Source organism: Chelon labrosus (genome assembly GCF_963514085.1).
Source record: "Chelon labrosus genome assembly, chromosome: 15".
Classification (NCBI taxonomy): Eukaryota; Metazoa; Chordata; class Actinopteri; order Mugiliformes; family Mugilidae; genus Chelon; species Chelon labrosus.
This window is the reverse complement of record NC_140348.1, coordinates 6856564-6871293: the sequence shown is the minus strand read 5'-3', so window position 1 is coordinate 6871293 and position 14730 is coordinate 6856564. Positions and strand designations below refer to the sequence as shown.

Genomic DNA, 14730 nt, shown 5'->3' with positions numbered 1-14730 from the left:
TATGGAAAACATTATTCTGTTTGGTAGCGATTTATATGTTCTTAATTTTAATACATGACAAGAATCATTCTTGTCACTATTTCTGATGCCTGATGTGATCACAGTATCAGGTGTATATGGACAGCGTTCAATGGAAAATTCAGAACAAGCTAAAGGTGCTTTCCTCATGCATTCCTCATGGTTGTAAAATCCTTCCTGATATTTCCTATCAAAGGTCCAAGCTGAAGCCATTTCTACTTCTTTTCAGAGATGTGCTCAGGGCCAGGGGCGAGCAGTCAAATTGGAATTTGGGAATATGCCAGAGACCAGGTGATAAGAATTATAGAATCAGTGACATGGCCCTGTGTGTGTGTGTGTGTGTGTGTGTGTGTGTGTGTGTGTGTGTGTGTACGTGTGCGTGTGCGTGTGCGTGTGCGTGTGTGTGTGTGCGCATGTGTGCGTGACCAGAGGACTGTGTGTTTATAAAAAAAAAAAAAGAACTGCCGGAAAGCCTTGTCACCAACTGCTAGATATGGAAACTAAACAGTTGGGGATGTTCCAGCTTTTTGTCTGCCCTCCAACAAAAACTGATGGGTTTTGTCTGCTGCAAGTCTGGCTGGTGAAGCACCATGCTGTCACTGAATATCAGTCTGGTTCACCTCCGTGCTGTGTTGATACCACTGAACCTCTTCTGTTTCGCCTCCTCTCTTTTAACTGATTGTGTTTTATGATGGGAAACTGCCCCCATTTTCTTATGACCATTTGCATGGAAGCAGGGACTGATGTTGGTTCTGTTGGTACTGAAACCAATGTGAGAATCTCATACTGGTGCTTACATGTCCCTTCACAGGACCATGTGAAATGGAAGCAGCAGGCAGTGGGACAACACATGCGCTCTCTTTAAAATGTCTTTCTTTTTGTCTCTATTTGGCTGCATGGATGTCTTGAAAAAACTGCATCTAACTATATGCACACAAACACACTTCTGGTTTTATGCCACAAAAAAAATACCGTCTTGTCTCAGTTGTGAATCGAGCCCTGAGGATTCATCCTCTCATGTGCACAATACCGAACAAAGCGGAGCAGCTAGCTCTCTTTCACACTACACCAGTCTGAGAGCACATATACATATACGCTCTAGCGTGTACGCTAGATAAAGCGATAGAAGCGCTTTACATTGCCTGTTTCGTGATTTCTACACACACAAAAACATACACACACCTCAGACGCTTTGGCTCTGGGAAAACTCAATCTCAGCCTTATCGCTGAGGACCGCAGGGTTTTCATTCATACGTACACACAGAAACACACAGACATACCCACAAAGACTTTGTATCAGTGGCAAAGCTTTGGGTAATAGAGTGAGAAACTATGTCAGGTACAAACAGAGATTCCAAGTCTTATAGGTCAACCGTAAGACTTTAATTCTCACAATTCATACTTTTATTTAAATTATTGCTCTGCGTAATTTTCAATGGAAAAAAGTCCTATCTTGTGGTTGTATGTAGTGAAGAAATTTATACGATGGACAGTGCAAGAAGCCAATTCCTTACCTGAAATCTCATGTGAATTGGGATTATTGAACTGTTATTATGTTCAGTTTATGTAAACTCTATTGAATTAAACAGAAAAGTGTTTGTTATTTAGCTTAGCCCACTGACTGAAATGGGGTTGTCAAAACAACAGAAGCATGTGTCAGTTCAATGCAATAAAATGTAATAGTACTACGAATCACAGCCTCCAAAAAGAAAATACAGTTGAATCAACAGCTCAGTTATTTTAAACCAAAGCTGACCAATGTCGAACTTCATGAAGAGGAGATTTTGTGCAGGACTGTTATACTGGAATGCATTCATTTTCCCTAGTGTACCTAATGGACTGGCAAGTGAGTAAATGGCATCGTGGATAGTGTCTTCAAATAATTGTGTGCTTTTCTAACAAATTTATTCTAAACTTGCTCACATTTTCCAATGAATGGAGAAGGCTCATCTCCTCCACAATAATAATCACTTCAAGTAGAGAATAAATAACACGGCAGAAATCAGCATCAATATGAGGCCTTGAAATATTAAAAATAAAAAAAATAATAAAATAAATAAAAAATGTATAACTCATAAGTGTCTCTTTTAAGTAGACACTGAAGGCTTAAGAGCTCACGTAGTTACTATGTGAGAGCAGAAATATGGAGACATCTTTGCAAAAAGCATTAAACGTACACCATCTCCTGCAAATATGATCAGTATCTGTTTCTCTTCTTTTCCATTCTCCCATCTGCTGCTGACATTCAACAGTACATCTCATCTAACTGTCCAAATCTTCCATCTTCCTCCATCTTCCCTACCTCTTCGCCTTGCCAATAATTAAATAAAAACCTTCAGAAGAAACCAGCTGACTGACTAGAGAGGGCACTTGACATTTCGTGCTGACATTTGAGCCTTCTCGCTTTGGCTGGGCAACATAATGGCGCATCATCAGCACACCTACCCAGAGTATCCAGAAGCAGCCCATCAAAAAAGAAAAAAGGAACGAAAAACTCTCTCTCCACCACTTATCTTTCTGCAGATTACACCCTGGCTATTATACTAAGCTAATAGCGCATGTAGATACTTTATGAATGAATTTGCCAAATGCACCAAACACTTAAGAAGAGGGGATTTAGCAAAAAGGAGGATGAGGAGAAAGGGGGAGTTGGGGTGTCTTGGAAAATAGGAAATACTTAAGGATATGCAAATACACCAGCGAAAGAATGGAATAACCGATTTGAGTAGTAGCAGGAAACAATGGAAATCTGCTCTATTTCCCTGGATGTTACTTGTCAATCAGTGTGTGCATTTGAGAGAAGGTGAGGGGGGGTGACTTGGATTAGGGCGACTAGGAGGTTGTGACAATGTGTAAAATGAAAGGAAAGGACAATACAGAAGTTTAATTTATTACAGGAAGGATAGGACTATCAATAAGCACTCTTTTTCTGAGCCAAGAGAATGACTAAATACCTGTGTGTACGTGTGTGTGTGTGTGTGTGTGTGTGTGTGTGTGTGTGTGTGAGTGAGAGAGAGAGAGAGAAGAGGGAGTAGCGGGAGACGGAAAAAGAAAGACAGGGAAAGAGAGAGGACAGAAAGAGGAGGAGGGTGATGGCTGTATGCTGCCCCCTAGTTGCACTGCTTCACAACTGCAGTGTCTCATTAAAGAGCAATGTTAGATCTGACGGTTTTGTACCGTACTCAAACAAAACCGGTAGCACTAAAACAAATAAGAGCAACCAATCCTGCCTACAGTTCACTCTTCAGCGCCCCATTTTTTCACAAATGACTTCCTTTCAAGAAGAGGTGTATTTGCGCCGGAGTGGATTTGAGCACCAGTCCTGCCCCTCTCCCCTGGTGCCAGCTGGCCCTGCATCGATCCACAGATGCTCCCCTGGTGGGGGGGCAGGGGTCAGGGCAGGAGGGTGCCCGGGGGTCCTGCTGAATCTCTCTGCCCCAAAATGCCAATGGGACGGGCCGGAGAAAGGAGGGGTGGGGACTCTTTTGTCGCTGAGAGATGGATTAATTAGGCTGAGTGCTAAAAGAACCGGGCTTCTTTGTTTAGACCTGGTCTGAGACAGAGACACTGACAGTTGGGCAGAGTTAGCACATGATTAAAAAAGACATAAGTGTCCAAAACACACACACACCAATCAGCTAATGGCTTTTTAACACAGGTCACCAGTCACTTAATTTCAAACGTTCCCTATTGATCCATATACTACCCCTTTTATTTATATATGCACTCTCAAACTAATATTGTACCCAAACATGCGGTGTAATTGAGAACTCTCCAAATAGAAATATTATAATAGTTTGTAAAGCAGTCCTGTTGTACTCCATTATTGGCAGTTTGTGTTGCACAATGGAGTTGTCAATAACTGTAGTGTGTGTGTGGTGATGTTTAGTATTTTGTTGAGGAAGATAGGGGATAAAAACACAGCTCTGGTTTTACAGGGACGATGAGAAGTGATGAATCACTGGTTCCACATCAAGCAGATGATTATCTGACTTAAGCTCGCTACCACACAACAAAACAATCCTGAACTGGGGAAAAAAGGACAAGTTGAGGTCAACTACACTCCGACTACAGACAGCATTCAGACAGCACATATTTGATTCATTTTACCAAGAAATGTCACACAATGGTAGTTTATAGGCTTACGTTGTATTTTTCTCCCCCTCTAATCTCCGCTTCCTTTCTTGTTATTAAATGCAAAGCTATGTGAAGCAAAATATTCACAAGGTTCAGAAACAATAAAAGCCAAACTCAATTTATCTTATAGAAAAACCCTGAGGTAGCAACGACGCCCAAAATCAGCTGGCTCTGCTTGAATTCAGCAGTCAGCAGATTGGAGGTGGAGGTGGGGGTGGGCAGTGGGATGGGGGTGCGGTGCTATTCCTCTCGCCTCAAGGTCACAGTTATTGGAAATGGAGACATCCAATGTGCTCACATCTCTCTTTGAATTCGCACACAATGGAGTGATTCCTCTGTGTCAATTTGGCCTCCCCTGATAACTGATAAGGCGGCCCTTTTTACATACCACCTATGAATGCAGCACTATAGGCGTTATAGACACACACACAGGCAGATTAAGACCAATTTATTCATCTGCTACTATTATATGTGAGGATTTATTTTTTTTCCCCAAGCAGTGTGTATGTGTGTGTATTTTAAAGGCAACAATGGACATAAAAGGCATGCAATACTATCACTTTGGTTATGTCAATTACAATAACAATGGTTTTAATAATGGAATGAACTGTGCAAATGGCTTTCATGTGTATTGTCCCATGGAGACACACATACCGAGTCTCTCTCTAACACACCACAGGATTTCTCCATACTACAACCCCATTACGGACTGTAATGGCAAAAAAATGGGAACACCTTGCAGTGACCACCATCACATCGTCCTAGCACCACAGACAACAAAAAGTATAAGCAAAAAATAAAAGGTTGACATACAGTCAGAGGAAAGTGTGAGAAGAAAGCAAGAGAAGAGCGATTAGTCACAACAAGAGCAGGATTAGGCTTGTTTTAAAGGAAAGGATGGCAGATCATAGCACAGTGTGTGCCGTCATGAACAGGGTTTAGAATGACAGGGAGCTCCAGACACGGAGTCCTTTTAGTGCAATACTAAGAAACTAAATATGGGCCAGACAGGCATGTGGCTACTGCCAAGTACAGGAACACGCAGCACAGGACTCAACTCATGAGCACAAGAGACACATACTCAATGGTGATGGTGGAGTAAACGCACAAACAACTAGAGACAGAAACTTGAAGATTCTGGTTTAAGGTTTAATGAAGGAATATCATTTGAAAATCACTGTAGTCTCAATGAACAAGTGCAAGAAAAAGACATATATAGGAGACCAATTATACCTATGCTATGGACACTGGCGAGTAGAGCCAAGCTGTGGTGAGCAGACAAATGGAGAGTTGTACTACAAATTAAGGAGCAGAGACACTTTAATGAATAGTGATTGTTTTTAATATCAGCATAGGGAAAATACAAATCTGATCAGCAACTGGCACAAGCCTAACCAATACACATGCGCCAGTTCATTAGGTACACTAGTGAGAATGTAATGCAACAGTCCTTCATTAAATCTTAGCTTCATGAAGGTTATAGTATTCAGCTTTTGTATAAAATAACTGAGCAGTTGATTCAACTGTGTTTTCATTTTGGAGGCCACTATTGAATTGTATTGTGTTGTACTGACACATTTCTATTAATCTGACAACCACATTTTAGTCAGAGGGCTAGGCTACTTCAGTGTTTAATTCAATCCAGTTAAACAGCACCACAAACTACATTATCTAAAACGATCATAAAGTTGAATGGTAACATTTTCTGACATGATTTCAACATAATCTGTACATTATAACAGTCATGAAGGAGGATTTAGTGCAGGACAGTTGTATTAGAATGCATTCATTTTCATTAATGTTACCTGATGTTTAAAGAGAGTGTATTAGCTCAAGTGTAGACATTTTGAAGTCTGACCTGTAAGCTAGATACACTCTGGTGTAAAGGGTAGTGTATTTTCATTATCATCAGTTTTCAGTTGAAACCTGTGTGTGTTCAACATTTTTACTGGATATGAAAAATCCTTTGGAGAAAGAAACAAACGCTGCAACTACCACCTAGCAGTGGATGAAAGGAGAAGGGTCACAAACCAACCAGTCCTTAAAAGGCTGAATCCTAACTGAAAGAAGAGAGAATTTAAGTGGGCAGCAATCGCTTGAAACACGCAAGACAGTAAATAGAAAAACTGCTAAATTCTAGAGGATCGACGCAGCTTTTGAAATCTCAAGATGTAATAGCTATCATCTTTACCAAATTGAAGAAAATAAAGTGTAAGAAAACAAATGTCCATTGTATTTTTCAACAGCCCAAAGTGAATATCTTCTTCACTGCTGGTGGAACAACAACAACAATCATTTCAGCATTCATGAATGTTCCAATGAAATCTGCCACTTTCATTCAGCTTTTCTAATTAGTCTCACTCACAAGTCATAGCGAGCAAAAATGCTTAGATGGACACCAGGCTAGCATCTCACATCTTCTTTTTCTCCCTTCATTTCCGTCCCTCCTGCAGCCTCTCTCTTTTTCGTCTTATCAGTGTGTCCAGGGTGCCCTCCTCTTTTCGACTCTCCGGGTCTTTCTTTTGGGTGGCCCTCAGTGCCCCCCACACACACACACTCAGACCCAGAGCATGCACTTCAGACAGGGGGCTAATGGGAAAATAAATTACCAGCAGGCAAAAGCCCTGGCTCTGCACTTCTGCTGGAGAGAGAAAGGGACACGGGGGGTGTGTGTGGAAAGAAAGGGAGGGTGGTCAAGAAATGGAAAGAGAGAAGGGTGGAGAAGACGAGAGAGGAAGACAGAGAGATGGCTAGCAACGAGACTGGCATAAAGTCAAGAAGGGGGAAGAGATGGAGAAAATGAGGGAGATGGTGGAAGGGGAAAGAAAAGTGCCATGATGGGGGTTGAGAAAAGAGAGAAAGATGGGTTGACAGGATTAGCTACAGTTCATTCCCGGGCTATGAAGTGCCTGCTCATCACTTTTCCTGCCATTTCAACCATCTCTGGCCATCACAGAGACCTAAAATGACCAATAACATCAGCACGCACACACACAGCCACTGAGCCAATACCCCCAGCTGCTGTATGTGGGATTGATTACTCCATGTGCATGAAGCAGCAATTCGGATATCAGGCTGGAAGATTAACCATGGTAGTAGACATCATGATTGTGTGTATGCTGAGGTGCCTACAGAAAAGTATGAAGTCTGTCAGATTTTAGAGCAAACTGAAAGGTGAGAGATAGGCGAGGTGTCCATCTTTGTTCGAGTGTATGTTAACTCACAGATTAACACTGGTAAAGTCAAGGAAATATGTCCGACAGGTACAATTTCAAACTGTATTTTAATCATAGAGCAGTTGGGAAATCAGTTTGACAAACGGAAAGAAAACACACCTTCTAAGAACCTGCCTTTGCTTTTTAAACACAACAATTATATTTAAGAATCAATTTGAAATTTGAAAGCTTCGAGATGTGCACATAATAAAATGATGAATGATAAGCTCCCATGAATATAATCGTGGTCCAAACTGAAACTCCCCAGTTTTGTTTTAGTTTCACTAGTAGATAAGAGAGGACACTAAGAAGCTTTTTGGGTGATACATCTGAATGGAACCTTTATACTTCACAGATACCAAATTGTGATTTTCAGTTAAACACAAGACGTGAATTTTTCTGGCAATCATTTTCACCCAATTCTCACTTTAAGGATCTGTTTGTTTTAGCCGTTTTTTTGGCAAGCTGTTGAGATCTGACAGAGCTATGATAGGGCCCTAATCCAGAGCAAAGCTGATTTGCTTAAGGGGGAGGGGGGTTAAGATGGCCTGTGACAAGAAACAATTGCCCCAAGTGAGAGTCTGCCTCTCTCCCACCCTGCTCCATGACAAAGGTGTACTCTCCATGCTAAGTGACAAATCTGGGGAGACAAAGAGCATTAGCAGGGTGATGCTCTGCTTCAGTGACTCTGATTGTGGCCAACTCAAAGAGAATCTAATATGGATTTTAAAAAAGGAGAGGGAGAGATTAGAATGAAAGAGAAACAATGAACACCTTCTACCAAGGGGGAATTAGTGGAGGGATTGGATAAGGAGCTAGTGTGTCGGGGTGTGTGTGTGTGCATATGTGTGTGCATGTGTGTGTGTGAGCGCTTGTTCTTTGAAATTCCCTTTACACGAAAGAACAATAGGGTTCCCAAATTCTGTTTATGTGCATTTACATGTGAGATCCTCAACAACACAAACGGCTTCTCTCACATTCTCAACATGGCTACTGGAGGTGAGACATTTGTGTGCGTCTACGATCTTTTTCTGAGTCACTTAGCAACAGAGACGCAGGAGAGTAACCTTTGATTTACAAATCCATTGATGACTCAAAACCTGAAGGGGGTTAAGGGTCACCATACTGTCTCCTAGTAGTCTACTCCAGTTACTTGACAGAGTCCTTCAACACAACTCCTCAACACCCATGGGTGTACGCCTTTGCTGCAAGAGACCTAAAATTCTTGACCCCAGCTCGTCTGGGTGCGGCACTCAGAAAACAGATTTATATCCCAAACAGAGCATGTTTAGGGATCAGTCTAACTGTCAGTGGCTGGCTTAGCATGGGCATCAGAGCACATCATAAGACCCTATTCATTGCCACTTAGCAGAACAGTCGCCTCAGTTTGCCAGAAACTCTGTGTCTCTCATATACAAACACTCACACATACTCACTGTGAGCGGATTTTGGAAAGATAATGTCAAACGAGTTACCCCTCACACTTGTTTAACCAAAGTTCATCACAAATACATGCGTGCGCTCACATATTCTATCACTAACGCCACACACATCACAGGTATCGGCCAAGCCAACGACCCGCCCATTCCGGCCCAGTGGTTCAAGCTTGTGGATAAACAGCAGGATTTGCAGGGGCCAGTGTTTAACAGGCCACACAGGCCTGTCTCCATCGCGAGCAGCCATCTTAAGTCGCACAGAGGAAAAATAAATAACCAAGAGAGATGAAGATAATAACTGTTCCGCTGTCGTTGCCCAATTGCGTCTCACGTCCCACCAGAACGGTCTGACCACCCATCATCACCATTTAAAACATGACACCAAAAACAATGTGAGATGAGGATGAAGACAAGGAGGAAAAGTCGGATTAGAGCGACCGAGGAGAAGGGCAGGTGACGGCATGTGAAGCCACGAAGCGATAGAGGACAACCTCAGAGATGACTGATAAGTGAGGGTGTGGCAGCCAATAATGTACGACCAAGAACCTCCGATGAGATATCAGGACGGTGCCTGACAGAAATTATTTTAAAATAATGGAAGATAGAGATAAAAAGAACTGGGATTTATGTCAACGTTTGTCTACATGCAATTCTAACTCTCTGTTCACGACACTATTGCTGGTCAAAACTCAATTTACACCAGCTCTTCGGAGAAAAACGGAGGCACCTACGTGAACCCTGCCAGCTTGTGTGTTTGCAGCTGAATGGGTGTGTGTGTGTGTGTCAATGAGTGCTTGCGTGAGTCTGTGTGTGTCTTCTGGGTCAGCCTGGGGACAAGACGCAGTAACTAGAGGAGGTACAGCTTGTTTTTTCAGGCTGGCACAAGCCTGTACATAGTGAGCTGGCAGCTTCTGTAGGGCAGGGACAGGCCTGGTACAACAGCTATCATCATACTGGAACAGAAGTGAGCTTACATAGAGGTAGTCCTGGCCCTGACATCTGTTTTTTGGTGTATTTGCTTTTACTTTTACTGCTCTTTCACTGTAGTGACGGTGTCTGGATTGTTTTTTTTTTTTTTTATACACCTTCATTTTATATTTGATTGAAGTTAGTACAGACTACCACTGACAGGGATGCTCTTACAAAAACAGACGTGGATGGAAGCTGACTGTCATTGTTCTATTTGTTGCCATGTAAAAGTGATGAATAACTTTCTTTTGGCTAACTAATATCTCACCTTATTTATGTTATAGCACACTATCCTTCTGTGTGCATTTCACACATCATTCACTAATGTTTTACCAAAATACTGAAAGCATTGTCTAAATAGTTTGATCCGCAGTTTATAACATCAACATCTTGAATCACAACAGACGCTAACTTGGGTTGTGAAGGCCACACAGGTAGGACATTTCCCAGGTGACACTTGTGTTTTGATGTTTATTTTGAGGTCAAACGTCACACTGTGTGAGGCAAAACAAAATCCTGTTTGGGGTGGTTTACTCTGCGTGTGTGTATGTGCTATAAATGTATCTATACGTGTCTGTGTGGGACCGGATACAAGTGTGTCTGTGAGACACATTACATGCTTTATGTGTACACACACTGTGAGCCTGTGTGTGTATGCCTACGCGTATGTATGAAAGAGAGGCATTGTGTGCACGAGATGGTGTACATGTGTACATATGACTGTCAGTGTTTGCTGCAGAGTCTGGTGACATCTGCCGTGTTGTTGGCCGGGAGCAGAGCGCAGCGGGCTGCAGGAGCCTCAGACTAAGGAGATGAAAGCCGAGGTCACAACCTGGACCAGTGGGACAAGACACACTCACAAATACAGAGTCACACATGCAAGCCTGGACAACATACACAAGGGTTGTATGCACACGTATGCAAGACACACACTGCAAACATATGTCTCTCGCACACACACACACAGCGTGTGGGGCGCACAAGGACGAAAGACCGAAGAATAAACAGAGCAAGGATAAAATGGCATAGCAGACAAAACAATACGAGGAGACACTAAATGCAAAGCTACAGGAACACAGAGAGAAAAACATGACGCAAGCACAGAAGCAAAGCTCCACATCGTCAGGGGCAACAGTTTAATCAGTTTAATTAACAAACACATGCATGTATGTGTGTAAGCAAAAACAGACACACACACACACACAAAAAAAGATAGAAGATATGGTGTGTGCCAGGCAAGAGGGAGCCAAAAGATGTACAAAGCTGTGTGGGTGCTTGTGTGTTTGAGCATGAATAAATGTGTGTGTATGTATGAATAGATGTGTTAAGGTACATGTGTGAAAAGGGATGCATTTCAGTACTGATATGCAGTGATTATATTTTCATTTAGTCAATTAAATACTGAATGTATAATGAAAAACACCCTACTAAAATTCATAGAGCTCAGGTGGGTAATTTATGATGATGGAAAAGGAGAGTAAAACAGCAGGTTAAAATGCCAACTATCAAGTGATCTCATTTTCTGAAATAAAAAAATACACACTCTCAAACTTGCTCAGACACACACAAGCATGACACCTGCACAGAGATGTCGTTAGAGACACCCACACAAACCTCATGGCAATGGCAGCAGTTAGTCAGCAGACCGGCCATGTGACAGGGTGGTGTGGTGTGGATTAGGGGCCTAGTAAGCCTATTAGGGTGACAGGACGGACCACCCGGCCTCCACAGCCACCTACTACCCACACACAAACCATAACTGCTTGGATACACACCCAAAGACAGAGCTCCCCAGACACAGGTGCAGTTTTTCACCAATATCCACACACAGACGCAAAAGCAGAAACGAACACACGCACCGTGTACACTGCCGGTGATGCGGCTGGGAGCTCAATTGTGTGGAGTAATTTTCTCTATACTGTTACAGAACGCGTTCTTCTTTCGCCTCCAAAAATACTGATGTGCTTCAATGCATTACAATAATACATTTTTGATGCCCGCTGGCAGAAATGGGCAGCATTTAGAGTTGTAATAGCCATGTGTGTGCGTTTGCAGGGCGCTGTGTGTCTGTGCCTGCATGGGGAGGGGTCTGGGCATGGGGGGTAATCACAAGCATCTGTCTTCTCTCCTCATGGCGATTAATTAGATTAAATTAATTTGGAAAGCATGTGTGAATGTGTGATCCCATAATAAGAGCCTGCCGCCCTCTTACTAGAACACACACAAACACGCATACACGGACAGGAAATGTACATCCTTCCGGGTTTAAAGAATATTTGAAATTAGCATTGTGAGCACACACAAACAAATCAAGCGGACACACATGCTCCTCTTTCTAATACAATAAACGAGGCCCTTTGAGTTCTCCAAACTATTTAAGAAATGGGAAATGAGCAAAGGTGAAAACTTTGGAGACACACGCGTGCACACGAGTGCAAATTAATCCCAATTTGTCGGCCGCGGCACGGGAGAAACTTTTGGGATTTCATACTTCATACCAGCTTTTGTCACCTTTGCGTGAATAGCCGAGGGCTGAAATAATTGTGTTTTTCTTCCCCGAGGCCCAGTCAGCGCTCACAAGCCACTGGCCTACGTAATGTGTTCCAGACAGAAAGAAAGAGAGGGGGGGGCTGTATACACACCATGTGTACGAAACAGAGGGTGTGTGTTTAAAGAAGTGTGTGTGTGTGTGTGTGTAAAGGTAATGGAGGTAGGTTGTGTGCGTTTTGTGTATGAGCTGCTGGGTGTCACGGTTTTCCACTGTGTGTGTCAGTATGTGACTGTGTGAGTGGGCATAAGTGGGAGGTATGTGGCGTGGAAATGGCCTTAATTGAGTTGGATGTGGTCCACAATAGACAGGACTTCTCGTCAGAGAGGAAAGCGACAGAGAGAAAAAGAGATGAAGAGAAGAGAGAAGAAACCAGTACCAATATGGCCAAAAGGGTGAAACATCATCATAAGGCATGATGAATATATAAAGTCAAACACTGGTATAGAAACACAGAGTTAATGTTTACTTTTTTAATGTGGAAATTCCACATAGCCTTTTCCATGCATGTTATATTTAAATAAAATTAAGCAAACAAAGCCACATAGAAAGGATTAACATTTGCTGTGTTGTTTTTTTCACCCTATACACACCCAAAAGTAAACCATAATGAAATAATTTGGAAGGTTTGAAATATTTTAAAGATTAGCGTCAAAATCAATATTTATAATGTACACGCAGCACACAGGCCGGATATGGGTGTTGATTCGACAGAGCTGCCACAGAATTGGGTGCATCCTTCGTTCCTGGGTGACATTGATGTAATGTGAGTGAAAAAGGTGAAGTGTGACTTGGAGGGAGAGAGATGGGGGAGGAGCAGGGAGAGTGGGCCTTGGAGTGTGTATCACTGTATTTTCAATGTATTCAAACATGATAGCTTCTCACTTTGAATACAACAGTCGTGTGTGTGTGTGTGTGTGTGTATGTGTGTGTATGTGTGTGCCTGTGTGTGTGTTTTTTAAATCCTGCCACAAAGCTTTGAAGATGAGGGAAGTTGGTCTGCCATCTCCAGCTTTGGTTGATATGCAAACGCAAAGAGAATACACACAGATATACATATCCCCCCCCCCCAAATCACACACACACACACACACGCACACACACACGCACACACAAAAGAGCCTGTCAGCACAATGCCTTCAAATATAGCCGTCCAATCTTTTGACTCTCAATTTGCCCACCTTTTTGATAATACGAGCCTGTTTGAAAAAGGGTGAAAGGCAAGGGTAGCATGCAATTTAGAGATACTACTGTGTAGCCATTTGCAGCCTTCCACCTCTCTCTCTCTCTCTCTCTCTCTCTCTCACCATCGCTTCCTCTTCTTTGCTCTCTCTCTCCATCTTTTGATTATGCGACTCGCCTTGGCAGACGAACAAATAGAGGAGAGAAAAAGGTAGTGTTTGACACTGCCATTTTCAATGACAAAATACAATCTAGCCAGGGCCAGTAAATCGACGGGGAGGGATTAGCCTAGCGCAAGGTTGGGCCCCCAGATTAAGACGAAGCCAGAACGCGAGGATCTTGAATTTCATCATCTTCGGCGCTCGGGCACAATGGCGTATTCTTCCCCTTTCTCCTCAACCGTCTGATGAGGGGTCAGGAGAACTCACCTCTCCTCTTCTTCTGTTCCTCCACCTCAGAGCAGCACTCACTACTGCATTCATTCATGTGACTTTGCATTAGCTTAGATACCTGACAGGTGGAGGAGGAATAGGGGGTCTCATCTATCTACACATTCATGCTGGCACAAGAAGAGTCAGAAGAGAATATTATCAGACATATACAAACGTTTAGTTTGTATGGATAATGTTATAACTTCCACACACGTGTCAACACAAACATAAAGTCACACAAAAGACACTTTACCTACTGACACACATACAAACAAACAGGTGACATGAAGGGGTGAGCCAACAGATTTAATCATCACCGTTTGAATAGGGGTCTTCACAGTATGAGGGCAGACTGCCCTCTAGTGGTCAATTTACATAGTCCATTTCTGCTCATCCCTTATTGGTGTGACACTAAAGATCAGTTGTTCTATTAAAATATTATGTCAGGCATGTAAAAAGTTATGCAAAAAGATAAGATTGAGTTAACAAATAATATAAAGAGCAGCTTTACTGACTGATATTACAATTCACTTAAATACGTGTTGTATGGTATGTAAAGTAGCAAAACTTAATAATAATAATAATAATAATAATAATAATAATACACTACCAAGAAGAGCAAAATGCCACTTCAACCAAAATCTTTTGTTTGAACTAACCAGAAGGAATTAACAAGCAAATTGAAAGTGTTGGTGTAAACCTGATAAGCTGTTAAATGGTAAAATATTAGTCATTTAAACGCTTTTCACTGTACATGTTTGTCCCACTTGGGTTAAACATCAGGTGATATTTTG

The 14730-nt window shown here is 42.3% G+C and overlaps 1 protein-coding gene across 4 annotated transcripts in view; it reads right to left on the bottom strand.

The window, feature by feature from the left end:
• ehbp1 (EH domain binding protein 1) overlaps positions 1–14730 on the bottom strand; it is a 131006-nt gene that overhangs the window by 93229 nt on the left and 23047 nt on the right. The window lies entirely within an intron of this gene.